This window comes from Thunnus maccoyii, chromosome 10, assembly GCF_910596095.1.
Source record: "Thunnus maccoyii chromosome 10, fThuMac1.1, whole genome shotgun sequence".
In the NCBI taxonomy this organism is placed as follows: Eukaryota; Metazoa; Chordata; class Actinopteri; order Scombriformes; family Scombridae; genus Thunnus; species Thunnus maccoyii.
The window spans coordinates 7,247,711-7,262,956 of NC_056542.1; the positions used below are offsets into that span (position 1 = coordinate 7,247,711).

At 38.3% G+C, this 15,246-nt stretch overlaps 1 long non-coding RNA gene across 1 annotated transcript; it reads left to right on the top strand.

Annotated features, from left to right (window-relative positions):
- Nucleotides 1-6,313: 6,313 nt before the first annotated feature.
- Nucleotides 6,314-14,646, top strand: LOC121904951. The gene is made up of 3 exons (XR_006098322.1): nucleotides 6,314-7,443; nucleotides 11,652-12,118; nucleotides 13,676-14,646. It is a non-coding gene; the product is annotated as an uncharacterized LOC121904951 (long non-coding RNA).
- The last annotated feature ends 600 nt before the right edge of the window (nucleotides 14,647-15,246 follow it).

Consider the following 15,246-nt stretch of genomic DNA (forward strand, 5'->3'; position numbering starts at 1 on the left):
TGATCGAGGTGAATGCACCAACAAATAACAGGAACTCTAGCATGATACTCCTCCTCATTATATCTGTTTTCATAAGGATCAGCCATATTTGCCTCAGCCTTACAAAAGGTTTATCCACACAGATGGCTAATACTTTTCTATAACAATGGTTCTCGATCTTGGTGGTGGTCACAGAAATATTTATGGAGCTTGTGAAATGATTTCTGAGGGAAAAAGGGAAATTTTGAGATACTTTTTTAATACAATAAGTAAAATATAAGAAGAAGAAGTATAAAAACAAAAGCAGCTTGGTGCCAGAGTTCATCTTACTGTCCGTGCACAGCTGTAAAAGAAGGGGGAAGCAGACTTGGCTTCGTTTTCTCGCATCACGAGCTGAAAAGGTTCACAGAGGCTCCAGTTTTGTGCTAAACGCAGGAGTTTCGCCACGGGTGGGTATCATGGGTGATTGCTCAGAGAAGACTGGCAAGCAACAGTTTTTAAACTCCGTCTCTATTAGGCTGTTCACTGGCTCTCCACGGCATCAAACACACTTCAAAGACTTTCCCAGATGTCAAAATAGAAATCATAATTACGACAAGAATGTTGACTGATGAATCACTGACTCTGTTACCCTGGGCTTCTCATGCTGTTGCTTATTTTATAAATTAGCAGGCAACAGAAGATAAGTTTCCCAGAAAGCATTCATAGACGATGCCACATCATGCTGTGGTATGCCACTTTTGGAAAAGAAAAAAAAAAAAAAGGCCCAGTAGATACAGTAACTTCTTGTGATATTTGTAGAAATCCTCTGTGTCATAGCACATAAACACTTTCCACATGAAGGTTCCTGTAGACACACATGCTTGGCTTAGAGCCGGGTGGAGTTACTGAGGTCAAACTGCCAAATAACAACCCAGTATCACAGCAGTTCATGAAATAGTCATGAAACTTAATCTATGGATTTGTGTACACGGACATGAATTTTCCAGCAGGACTTTAAAACACTTGTATTTCAATTGGAAGTTTCTTTCGTGCCTGCACCACATACAACCAAGCAGCTAGCTCCGAGTCTGAAAAGAATCTGAAGAAAAGAGTCTGAAGCCGATCAAGAAAAACTAAAAACTTGGCATTTCACCCATGGGCGGTGCCTTACATCCTGCATTACACAGAGCATTGTGTGACTGATGTGCGCTCTCGTCGACCTGCATTGGGTCGTCTTGTCACTTTTTGATAAGCTAGTGCAACGGTAACGTAAAAAGTTGTTTATTAACCTACAAAAACCTACAGGAAACATCCTGTCTAATTGTTGTTAAATTCTCAAATTGACCATCATGACGTTATACTGGAAAATATGTACAACTAAATAGAGCTAAGATATACTGACATTTAGATGGACTAAATTATGTCCAACAGATGAGGAGGTCTGTATTCTGAAGTCAATGTAGTATCTTGCATCAATAGATTCCCAAACGGGCTTACAAGGCACATTATTAATTACCATGTACATAGGTGTGAGACCAAATATATAAATTATAGAAAAACATGATTAGTATATTCTGTATGCCTTCATACTTGACATGCATCAAATAAACTGATCTCATATTGTATGTGTGTATTATTCAGTCTAGTTTGCCTAATTTTCCAAGCTTGCTACTTAGTTCAACATCTCATTTTCATCAAACCAAAATAATTCAGGACTTTTGTTCTGTATTCTTACAAAGGTGCACACAGGTTATCATATAAAGTAACTTACAATAAAACTAAGTGCAATGTTATTTTCATCATCTCCCAGATCACACACCAAATACACTCTACCTTCCTCACTTATCTACTTCTATTGCCAGGGGTAGGATACCTCTTTTCAGGTGGACATAGCATAGGGTTCCACACCAAAAGGTTTCTGTTCTATCTATTTGAGGGTCCTTAGCATGGAAAAGTTTGGGAACTCCTCACCAAACTACATTTACTACAGTTGGTTCAATCACCAGAGGCAGGATATATTAGTGTTTGTCAAAACATGTCATTCAAAGTGACTGAGGGTCGTATCTTACATCAAGATGCTCAGCCCATACGGGCTTACAAGGCACACACATGAATTATTTCCATGTACAAAGATGCAAGATCAAATATACAAATTACAGGAATACACAATACAGCATATTATGTTTATATATAACATTTGTGTGCACAAATAACCTGTTATATTGAATGCGTGTATTATTCAGTGTAGTTTGTCTGATACTCCCCCAAGACCCTCCGTATTTCACACCCTGCCTGTATGAAGATTTCACGTGTGTGTGTGTGTGTGTGTGTGTGTGTGTGTGTAAACACATGCATGTCTCTCTCATGCTGCTGCAGCATTTCACCCATCTGAGACAAAACAAAAATATAGTTCAATAATTGAGTTTAAAAAAAACACAAAAGCACAAAGGCAGGTGGGATGTCTGCATACATAAAGGTGAATTCACATTCTTAAAGTAAATTTCCTCCAATATTTTCATGGCACATGATATGGGCCACATGTTATGACATTCTATTGTTAGCATGACTGGATAGTACAAATTACGAGTAGTAATCTACATTATTTGTACAAAACTAACGTAACTCACCCTCCATTGTGGAAAACTCATGAACGTGTACTCAGCACAGGCTGAGACTATGGATGTATTATCAGAGTTGGATATGGTGCCGTTGCTCAGCCTTGCAGCCAATTTTCCCCATCGACCACCATTGTAAAAGAGACATCTGTGAAACTGTTGACAGGACACCTTGAACTGCCAACAAGGTCGAGTATGACTCTTTCTATTATGAATTTTTGATCCATGGAGGTTTTATATTTGTAAAACTTTCCTCAAGCCAAGTAAAGTGATTTAAAAATCTGTGACGTCACTACAATGTAAAGTCTATGGGCCGAACTCGCAGGCAGGGCCAGCAGGAGAAACACTACTGCACATATTCAGTGGGTTGAATACCCCCAGAAGTAGACCTGGAAGCCAGAAACTTTTTTGGCATATGCGCCAGGCAACCAATTCTTTTTGGACTGAACAGGCGCCATTTTTCGGTCCAGTATCCAACTCTTATAATACATCCATGGTTGGGACAATCACAGAGCTCGCCAAAGCATGCACTGCTACGTCCTGCAAAACCACAACCAATCGGGTGAAATACCAAGTTTTTAGGGAGTCCCGCAACTCTTGAAAGCTCTCAGCGTAGTTAGTGTAGTGGTGAATGGGCAGACCATTCCTTCATCTCTTCCCTCTCAGTTTCACAGGTTATCAATCTGGGTGATGGAAGCACCGGTATTTTGGTGTGTTGCTATTTAGCTAATGTTTAGCTAATGGAGCTTTCTTATGCACATGTGATTGAGGTTAGCAACAAACTAACGTTAGTAAGTTAGCTAAACTGTGATAATACCCAGACTAAATTAACTGAGCCCATTAGCGAACATTATGTAACGTAATATACAGTTTTTGATATGGTGACCGCATTGCGATGTATTATTTACGGATTATCAAGTTCATTGTTTAACGTATAGCCATATAATGTATGCCTTCGTTGTTTTATAGCAAAGGGTTCATTTATAGTCTACCAATGCACAATTAATAATCAAAGGAGGTTTGTAAACATTTCATTTGAACATATGATATTCCCATAACATTAGCTATCATTAGCCTTGTCAATCATTGTAAAGCAGCCTCCAGATCTAAATAAAAGAAGAGAGAAGGGATGAAAAATACAGATTTTGTTAATAATATTTATTTATCCGATACTCAATTTTTTTCTACTTTTTTTTATTTGCCATGGTGAGCATTTTAATTTGACTCGCCATGAGCCCTGTAAAGTATGCCTCTAATCATCTTTGGATACTACTTGGAGACCAACAGCAAATAAACAAATGCACACATTTGGGAAAATCAGTCAGTATTCTCTGAAGTATGTTCTTTCATTTGGTAGAGGCATTTCTTAATCAAAGGTAGGTCATATGATGTAGATATGTTGGGTTTTAGTGTGCTTCTCAATGCATCTCCCATAAGCTACAGTGTGTTTTCAGTTCATGAAAGTTAACTGTAACATTTCGTTTGCTTAAAAAAGTCTTGTTCAGCATTTGGTTGTACTAAAAGACGCTATAAGAAGTCAGCTGTTTAGTTTTTCTGATAAGTACATTTTGTTTTAAGCCTGTTTTTCACTTGCCAAGATTAGCATTAGCATTATCACAGTCAATGTAAATTACAGATACACCGTGTTAACCAAGCTAGCAGATAGTGTTAGTGTTAGCGCCATGCTCTTGGTCTTTTGGCTCCAAAAATCCAAGATGGCGATGGTCAAAATACTGAACTTGAGACTCCAAAATGGGAGTCCACAAACCAATGGGTGACATCATGGTGGCTACATCCGTTATTTTTTTACAGTCTAAACGTATGATGCTCTGAGCATCAGTCTGGTGGGTAGACCAGAGGACCTGCTGTGCAGGGTCTTCTGGTCAAGTCAAGTGCAGGGCTTTAATGAGGGATGTGAAATGTAAAGTCCAGTTTGATAACCCCGTCCTCATCCCATTTATATGGCCGTGATGCAAGATTTGATGCAATTTAGTGCAAAGGCGGGTTAGAGTTAGGGAAGGGTACTGTGTTGCAGGTGGACTTGGTGTGTTCAACTCCTGTTTTGGGTTGTCTGCTGTGGGTGGGCTTCATTACATTTCATACTGCTGCAATCACAGCTATCTGGATCCAAATGCCACTATCTCTGTTGTGTGTGAAGGGGGGGACTCCACTTCACTATGACATCATAATGTTCTGCAAAACTGGTTAGATGGTCTGGTCCACCACTGGTCTGGTCAGATACTGAATTGGTGACACTTATCTTGGGTGCCCACCTTGAAACTGTGGTGATTGTATAGATCTTCTGTGCTGCTGGTTCGTGTGTGAGATGTGTGAGATGTGTGTGAAGCATCCACATTTTGAAATTTGTACAACATCCATATCTGAAGCACTATCTACTGTCATGGCTACCACTTCATGAACACATACAAGGAAAATACAATTAATACTGCTTATTACATTCCTTCAAATCATCACTTCAAATATTCTGGACAGATATGGATGTAAACCACAACTTGACTGGTTGGCGAAGGCATACAACTGCAAGGTGGTATTTCTAGTTTATTGCTAGAATGCACATCTGCAGGATGGACACATTTAAAGAACGTATACATGCTCCACTTAACACAAACCCCCAGAGTACTCATGAAGACGTCAATCAACGGAGCACATTAACACTTCACAGACGACTTGAAGGAACACTGGAGAAACCAATGTTTGGGATTCATGAATTTCAAGTGCACATCATATGTCGTACATCGCTTAACAACTCTGGAAAAGGTGGTCTGAAACCAGTAGCCCTGCCAGACTGTCAAGTGCTTCACTGTTGGGTAATGGCTCACAACTTGGCATAGTCCTTCACAGTTTTTCTGTTATGTAATCCATCACATGATACTTAAGCCTGTGTTAGTGCTCATCAGCCTAATACACAACACTCACCGATTGGTAAAAAAAAAAAAATCCTGAGAATTTAACAGTATCATGAGGATGCATAATTTTATTTCTGGTACTGGTGGAGGACTCTAACTGCATCTATTGTTGAAATAAACAAGGTATCAAATCCAAGAATACCGAGTCAAACCTTCTGTTCTCGTGGGGAACATTTATCCAAAGTGAGATGATCAAGAACATAAACTTCTCAAGAAACCTCAAAACAGAGAAAAAGAATCTGAACAGTTTTAGATGGACTGTGTTTGTGTCTGATGATATGTGATCAATTATAAGATCCACAGCTGTTCATTTTCTCTTCTGTTTCTTCTTTCAATGTATGTAATACTCATTATTTTCAGTTTCTTTATTATAAAAAAACAGAAATATGGAACCTCCAGATCTTATTTTGATCAATTAATTTACAATAATAACAAAAAATGGTGTGAAAATCAGATCAGTGCCTTCTTGGAAGAGGAGTCACAGCAGTTTTTGGATGCATTGGGATATAAAATCTGTGTTTGAAACACCTCTGGGTATTTTTCTGTTTCTTCTACAAACAAAATGTTACAGCCAAGATCCACTGAGCACATTTCAACAGTAAGCAAAGTTCTGTCCCATGTGAGGGATTCACCTGTTAATGCATGGTGGGACGGCAGAGTGACCAGTGGCATGGAATAATGTATGTAATGTAAAATTGCATGGGTAGAGAAAACCTGCCAAAACTAGGGGGGTCCTGGGGTCATGCTCCCCCGAGAGAAAATTTTGACAGAAATTTTGACTTTTAAGTATATTTGCATCTGCTTGAAAAGTATTTCTAACATGGGGTATGGGGTAAAACAACATAAAACATCAATAGATGTGGAAGCTGAATACATCAACAAGACAACAAGAAGACAACAAGATAAAATAGTATGTTGGACATCAGCTTATAGTAGCTCTTTATTAACACTCTTCTAATATGAGGCATGTAAATGATCAAATTCATAAAAAGTTTACATCTAGTCTATATGCATAATTACATATGACAAGTAACATAAATGCAGACGTGAATTCAAACATTTGTCTCTGTTTACTTTAATAAAACTACAATAAAGCTATGAAAAAATAATGCTATTACCAGTACACCTGGCCCAGAACATGTTGCATATAAATGCATCAATATGGCATACTTTGAAGACATTATAGAGTTCAAATTAACCAATTCTGCATTGAACCTGATGTTAACCTTTTCTGCTTCAGCATCCAGACCCAAGTCACTACAGTCACTGGTCCAGACTGTAGTCGGGAAGCACAGAGGAGAATTTGTATTCTGCTCCAGGGCCAAAGCTGTCGCTAACTTCGGGGGTAACCCCCTTCACTTTAATCAGCAGGTGGCCACAGCCTAGACTGTACGTTCACTGCACTGCTATGTTCACAGCTATACTGCTAACTTCATACACTCTGCTCCAGTCGCCAGCCTCACCGTCTCACACATGTTCTCTCGCTTTCTCTCTCTCATGACCGCACACTCGCTACGCACACAGCCTATGCACAGAACTATCCCTTAAAGGAGCTACGCTACTTGTATAACACCAGTCAACCTGACCAACCCCTCCCCCTCCCAAAATAAAAAAATTCTCCTCGGATCTACACAAATCTTGTAGACCTATTTCCATCTCAAAATGGCAAATTTCACCAAAAGGTGAGGAGTTTGTGAATTCATCTGAAAACACCATAATGATTTGATGAAAAAAAAAAAAAAAGCAGTTGTCAGTCAGTAAATTTAATCAGACATTATTGCAGTTTTTGGCTTCCCTCCCTTTTTATGTCCCTTGTGTTGAAGATTAGGATAAAACACAAACAAAAACACAGTGTGGGTGAAGACCTGGAATATTAGGGTCCATGTAAACATAGCCATTCATTTGGGACAACACTCTCTCGACTGGTGTGTTACTTCCAGGTAAGCAAATGACAGCATGCTAGCATCAAGTGCTAGCTAGCTATTAAAATGTGGTTGTGATGCCTTGCTTAGTTATATAAAATGCAGCTCATGAGGTGTCATATTGTTATTATTATTATTATTATTATGTGTAATGATGACGTGAGATATAAGGAAAGGGAGGATGTCAAAGAAAGTCCAATTTATTTCACTGATTTCTCTACCAGCACAAGAACAGCTGTCATTAATGTTACGTGCGACCATTACGCATGTCAAAGATTAAGTAAACCATCATTGTGGTGGTATCTCAGTCATCATTATTAAACGTCAGAGGGATGATCAATGATCTACTTTATAGCACATATGTGGAAACACACTTTACGAACGGCTTCACAATTCAGAATAAAATAGAAAGATTATTGATATGGGGAAATAACAACTCGAGTGTAAATAAAGAGTGATAAAAATTCATAACTCATAAATAATTTAGAAGTTTATAAATGCACCTCTGATTGACATTTTACCAGAACACAGTGGAGCCTGCAAGAATAATAACGTAACAAAAAAAAACTTTGACACCAGGAGATGTGAACAGAAAAAAAAACTAACAGCCTTTTAAAAACAGATGTGTTAACAGAGCATTTTATTTTAAAACACTGCAGTCATTTTGTGTATTTGATCTTGTTAAAAATGCCTCTCATTTAGGGGGGGCAGCAATAAGGAGATAATGATAAGATTGATGTACATATGAACTCAAAACAAATTGAACTGAATGTTATGTTAAATTATGAAGCTGCATGGTGTTTAAAATAGATATTATGTAGAATGACAAAAAAAGAACTTCAGTTTTGGACATGGTTGTTAAGTCTGGGACAATTGAAAGTAGAATTCGGGACAGTTGTGGGACACTGAGGAATACAGTTAGTTTCAAAATCTCGCGTATAAATGGAAATTCTCTCATCAGGTTGTCATTAAAATGGCATTTCTGTTTCTTGGAAAGGGCCATTGTACCTCCTCTGTCTGCTCTTCTTCACTCTCCTTGTGTCACTCTTCTTACTCTCTTACTTTTTCTTCTCCAATCTTTCCCCTCCTCTTCACTCGTCTTCCTTTTCTCAATTCCTTTCCTTCTCTTTACCTTTCCACCTCATAATTTTGAAATAATAAATTGGCAGGCTCTGGTATCATATCTTTACCTTTCCTCCTCTCCTTCCATATCACTATCTAACAGAAAACATTATGCTAATGTTAGCCATAAAAATTTCAAAATATATTTTCACACTACTTGCAATAATGCCAAACTATTTAAATTGTAATCTACAAAGAAATGGTCATAATTAATTGTGCATTAATTTAATATAATCATATTTTCAAAATAGCCTGTCCATTGCATCGTTACCTTTTTTAACTTAGCTACAATAGTAGTAGTAGCTAACTAACCCAGCTAGCTAACTTAGTCTACATAGCTAACGTTAACTAGCATAACTTATTTAAAACCTTATGGAGCAGATCATATATCTATACAATAAATTGTGATATTATAACATCACTAGCTAGTATCTCAAGCGATTGTAACTTACCTGGCTTGAAAAGACGTTTACGGTGATGCTGTGGATTCACTTTGACACTTGTGATATATTCCATGTAAAATATTATTTCACTTTGCAGTCTGTTTTTAATGCACTGTTAAAAATGGGGACATTTCTGGGGACAGCTTGAACATAGGGACGTCTGGTTACCCTACAAGAACTCTTGTTTCTTTACACAATGCTTGCTAACAAATGTTAACAGGCTAAAAACTTGTTGACATTGTGTAAATATCACAGAATCCTTACCAGCCAGTGTCGAAACACCCATAGCAATGAGTGAGAAGTGGTGGAGACGATGTTATTCGCCTCTAGTGGATCTTCACCGTTCTGCTTGGCATATAATAAACTGTTGAAGAAAACAGGTTGCTTATTTATATAATGTTTGCTAATGAGCAAGCTACTCACTTGCAAGCTACAGAGTAGCTTGGATGTTAGCAAACACAGCAATGAGTGAGAAATTGGCGTAGGCGATGATGTTTGTTCATAGCCGTTATGCTATCAAGATCATTTGAAAATAAAAATTCTAGACATATTAACTTTAAGTAAACACTGTTGAGCTAACATCACTCATGTGATTAACTGATAAACTTTCTATTTCATTCTCAATGCATTGGTTTACTTTGATTCACTTCAGCCATTAGACATAATATCCAATATGTCATTTTAAGGTACAAAATCCCTCATCATGGTTGTGCCAGGGCCATGTTCTACCCATAATCCACTGCAGGACCACACATAGTTGTTCGTCTCCACAAACACTGACTCACCATGATGCATGTAAAGGCCTGAAGCAGATTTATTGGGCAGTGCCTTCGTTGTTTCTGCTACGTTTAGCACCAGATTAATAGGGACGTTACACTCAGGTTGCTGCAGCACAACATCGGCAGGTCTGGCTCGTGCAGGAGAGTCCTCAGTGCCTACCCATGAGCCCTTGGGACTGCGCAGTAAATCAAACAGGAAATGCAGCAGAAAGCCTAATAAAGTTATTCTAATGATAGCAATCTCCGCGGGATCATCCCAATGTACATTGGAAACTTCTCTCTCTCTCTTCTGCCATGCTGCCTGGTAAAGCCAAACATTTTCAAAACACATCCTCCAACACCAAACGTGGAGAAGCGGAAACAGAAGGTTAGAGGTGTGGAAATTAATAACATTAATCACCAAGTTTCTTTCTACCCTCATCTCTCGCTCTTTGCCTTACGGTTTTGAGGAGACGAGATTAAATATGAACCAACTCAGGGGGGATTGAAACCGTCCTTCTGATCACATTAATTCAGCAACACCATGCTCACATGAATATGTATGCTGATTTGTGGAAAAAGTGGCACATGCCCTTGTCTTATCCTGATTAATTCCATTATCACGTTTTAATTTTCAGTATGATGCCCAATATTTTCAGTCAGGTGACTGAAAATTTACTCTAGAACAAGTTTCGGATAAGTAAACAGGCCTCATCTCGCCAAATGTTTACAGATATCACCTTTGAGCTGCAAAGTCAGGGCCTTTAGCTTGTGCTAGGCGTTCTCAGCTATAAAGAATTACATTCCAGGTCTTATATTTATGTTTGGGGCCGACACCTTGGACTGCCCTTTTATTCCACTCCTCGGCCTAAGACATAACAGCTTTTGTTTGAAATTTAGAGGCAGACACAACAACACAGCCATGGCTCCACACTGTTCCGACCTTCCACCTCTGTTTACAATTCAAGCATCTCAAGCATAATGTTGTGAAATGGACAGATGGATCTACTAGGCGTCCAAAGAATCCTGTTATCTACAAAGTTTGTGCCAGTGCCTCCAGTCCATTCAGTAGGCTGTGTGTATAAAGCCACAGGAATAGATTTTCCTATCAATTTTAGTGAGCACACTAAAAAAGAATATTGCAATGAATTCTACAAAGCAAGGATTTTTATATAAGCAATGTTAGTTTGGGAACAGCAAAAGAAGGAGCAGTCTAGAATGAGCTAAAATATTGATAAATGTCTCATGGTAAGGAATTATACATTACTAACAGTGCAGCCTGCAGTGAAAATCAACTCATCTCTATTTATTGAGTCTGTGGCCTGTTGTTCATTTTCTAGGAATTTAGCTGAAGTGGCCTCTTGTTATTTCAAGTACTAATTGAACCCATTTTCATTTTCTAAACCTGTCTTACCACTTTCATTTTAAAGCAATAACTCATCGATGAACAACACCACTCGGCAGACGCCACTTGTCACAATGGTTCCACTTATGCATTGACCAAAACAGACTCAACAGTGAAAGTTGCATCACAGATTTTCAGGCCGTTGGCGCGTCAAAGTGCCTCACCACTTATAAGTCTGAATTGTGTTTAATATATTCAGTTTTAGGCTGTTTTTAAAAGCAGAGAGCTGAAAGCATCTCAGCAGATAGACTGATTGGATTTAAGGTATGCACATTTTCCAGAAATTTGGCAGTTTTTGACTTTTTCACAAATCTGTCCCTTGAGGTTTACAGACTGAGGCTTTTCCAATAAAACTGCCAAACAAGGAGAGGAATCCTATTCAGTCTTTGTCTTTGATATTCCTAAATGTCCTTAAACCGTGTTGAACCTTTGCAATATTTGAACCTTATTGAACTTAATTCAGTGGATTTAAGTAAAGCATGCTCGCATCTGTGTCAGTGTTTGTAGATGTGAGTTGTGATCTTCCAATCATGGGGATGCTGATCCAGGAGAAGTTGACACGTCCTGGTCGGCAATCTGCATGGTAGCTGAGGTGCGGATACTTCATTCAGGCAATTCTTTCCTCTGATCATAATTGTGCAGTGACAGATGGGCAATGGTGGAGCGCACAAGTATACAGCGTGCATAGAAATGTGCTCATAGCTGTGAATAGAAAAAGCCTCCAAGCAATCAGGTGTGTTTTTTTTGACAACTTGCTTGCCTATGTAACACCGACTTCATCACACAGAGTTGCATAAAAACGGACATAAGTTCCAGGAAAGATGCAAGTTCGAGATATGAAGAGTTGTAAATCTTCCCTGGTACAGGTGAATGCTGGAAATTGTGGCCATTTTTGAATCAGAGAGCTTCTCTACTGAGATAATGGACCAGTTGCGTGGCCTCTTGCCACCTTCCCTCCTCGACAAGTAAGCATCAAGAGAAAGGAGGTAGAACGGAGAAGAAGCAGTTAAATTGCCTTAACAGCTGTGCAGGGTATGAATAACTCGTTAGCTGTGTGCATTTTAAGTCATCAAATCCCGAACCCCCTCACCTACCCCTCATTTGCAAAGGGGACAGGAGGGAGGTGCTAATTAAAGTGATAAAGAGAACAAATCTTATCAAATCTGGCGCTGGATTTTTTTTTAGAGGGTGGGGTGGAGGTGTTGGTGTGTGGAGAAGAAAAATCCACGGTTACATCTGTATTCTCAAACACTCAGGGAAGGTGCTATTTCATGTTTAATTAATTAAGCAGTCTCTTTAACTGTATCTTGACAAATGTGATGCCAATTAGATAGTGAGGAGAAATTGTTTATTGCTAATTAATGGTTGATTTCAGGGGAAAAGAAGTGAAATCCTTTGGTATCGTACCATTTTTCCTAACTGTTACAATGCATAAATGAGCATCTACCTCTTTCTCTGCCATCGCTATCTATTGTCGGTTGAACAGTTGAAAGAGCAGAGGAGGAAAGCTTGAGGTTTGTATCTCTCTCATGCTAGCAACAGAAAGCAACACTGGCAGATTAACAGTTAAACTGATCAATTTATCTTATTTTAAAATCAAGCTTCCAAAAATACCAAATATGTCAGACAAAGTCTTGGGGGAATATGTATAAAAAAGGGTGCACTGGTGTAGATTATATTAATTTAATCTACCTTTGCAGCTATAGAAAATAGTTAAGTATTTCCATACATATAACTTATATAAAGGGATGGTTAAAGCTAGAATATGTTTGATATTGTTATACAATGTGGAACAGTTGTAAAAGAAAATAAAACTTATTGAAAGAAACTTAATTTGAATATTAAGAGAAAAATAAGGAGTTTGAGGAGTTAAAATTGATTTGGGGCCTAATCCTAATCCTAACTGGGATTATAAAGTTAGAGTTAGGCTCCAAATCCATTGATGTCCTTATTATTCTCTTAATATTCCCATTAAGTTTCTTTCAGTGTGTTTTCTATGTATTTTGAGGTTGTCAGCTGCAGTCTGCCGCAGATACATCTGCAGCAGAGCCCCCTGTGGTCAGGGAGGATATTGCAAAACTTCAATAGACATAAGAATCAGTCAGATCAAATCATTCCTTGAGTTTGTTTTAGTGACATAAATAAACACAATGTTCAGTTAAGATCACAGTTCAGGTCAAACATGAGAAAGTATAAAACAAAGTACCGTCTTTTATTTCTGTCACTGTGTGAATTCAAGCAGTGTGTCTGCAGCTGAAAGGCTAATGGTGAGACTGTAGCACTGGAGTGAGGTAAAGTGCTGGGTTTGTGTGATAAATTACTCATTTATTCCTAATAATCTGGAAAATAGAAGAAAAAAAAAGAAACTAATTTCAGTTTTGTGTTAACAGAACAAAATGGACCACGTGTGTGTTTCCATGTTATCATCTTAAAGTGAGTGATCTAATAAACACAAAACCAGAAAATGACTCTTAACTTAATAACTTTTTTTTTTGTTTCTTTTATTGTCACCGTGTCTTTAGGTTTGCTGCATTTCCTCACTGTTTGGATGATGAACTAGGAGTTACAAACTGCCAAGAGGTGCCTGGACCCTGCAGGACATGCACAGCTACAGAGAAAAAACCCCCAAAAAACTTACAAGGCATACTGCACAAGTACAGCCTTAAGTTTTGTAGATTGCACTGTAAAAACCTCTTTCTTATCAAATCCAACTGAGTCCTAAATGTTTCATTTCCTTAAAACAAAAAAAGAAAGAAACAAAGTAAGGTATTTTCTGAAATCAAGTTTCATTTTCTCTTGATCTAGAATTTTTCTGGAAACAATCTGATGTGAACTGGAAACAGGCTGATATATTAGAAGGGTTTGACAGACTATATTCAGGTTTATACAACATCATATGTAATTTGTTTAAATGCTGCTTGACAAATTCCTTCACAGAATGAATAACCAGATTGTCTCTACTTCTACATTCATGATAACCTGTCTGATGTTGTAGATTCTAGTAGATTTTATTGTTCTATTACAGTTCTTATCTAATTGAATCACCTAATGACTGAGGGCCTGCAGCTGTGAGATGGTGGGTGAGTCATATAAATACAGACTACAACTCAGCGCACTGAAGAAAGCGTGAGACTGAAATGAGTTTGCAGAAATGTTTATTGACCTAACCTCTTTTTCAGATAGAAGAATGTGACAGCCATATGTTTTGAAAGCCAAGAAGCTTCCTATTCAACACTCTAATACTGCAGATTCAATGTTTGAAAGGAGCTTTTGTTTAGATTGCTGTTTTTTTCCTTAAGTATTAAAGATTTTTTTAAGCACAACATCAAAAGTTCGCACATTTATCAATTTGTTAAATCAATCTGCAACAAAGGTTTGCATCTTTACAGTTTCTATGGCTGAACAAACCAAATCCATATTGGCTGTGTGTCATGTGTCACCCATGAGACTAACCTAATACTAAAACAGGCCTGACCTCAGGGTGCACGCCAATTTTCACAGCATTCAGATCCCACAACACCACTGCACTGAAGTCATAAAAAATGCCTTTTGTTCCTCGACACTTCCTCCCATTGAAACCACTTGTGAATTATCATTTTCTCAGGGAATATAGTCTGCCGTCATCTTTCAATTACCGTATGCCAAAGTGAATGAGTTCTCTTAAAATAGCAACATGACACGCTGCAACTTTTTCTGTGTTGGGCTGCTAGAAACATTTTCTAATGTGTCATGTCGCTGGTTGATTTAAGTGTAGTCTGGCTACACTCGTAATGAAAGTACAAGCTGAACAGGGCTCTTCTGGTCAACAGGATTATCATTCAGATATGAAGTCCTATATGTGTTTAATTTATGGGCGTTGGGTGCTTAATTGTGTTGAGACAGGCACCCAGAGTAAATCTATTCTGCATATAATCAGAAATTTACAACTTTTCCATCTCTGGTGCCATCCAAAGAAGCGTCTGAGCATGCTGGGGAATGGGGACGAGGAAAGTGTGCGTGAATTTTAATTGCGCTCGCAGCAACACAGCCGGCGACTGCAGTGACACACACCAGCGTTCCCCAAGGTATAAAAATTTAAAATCAACTAAGTAAA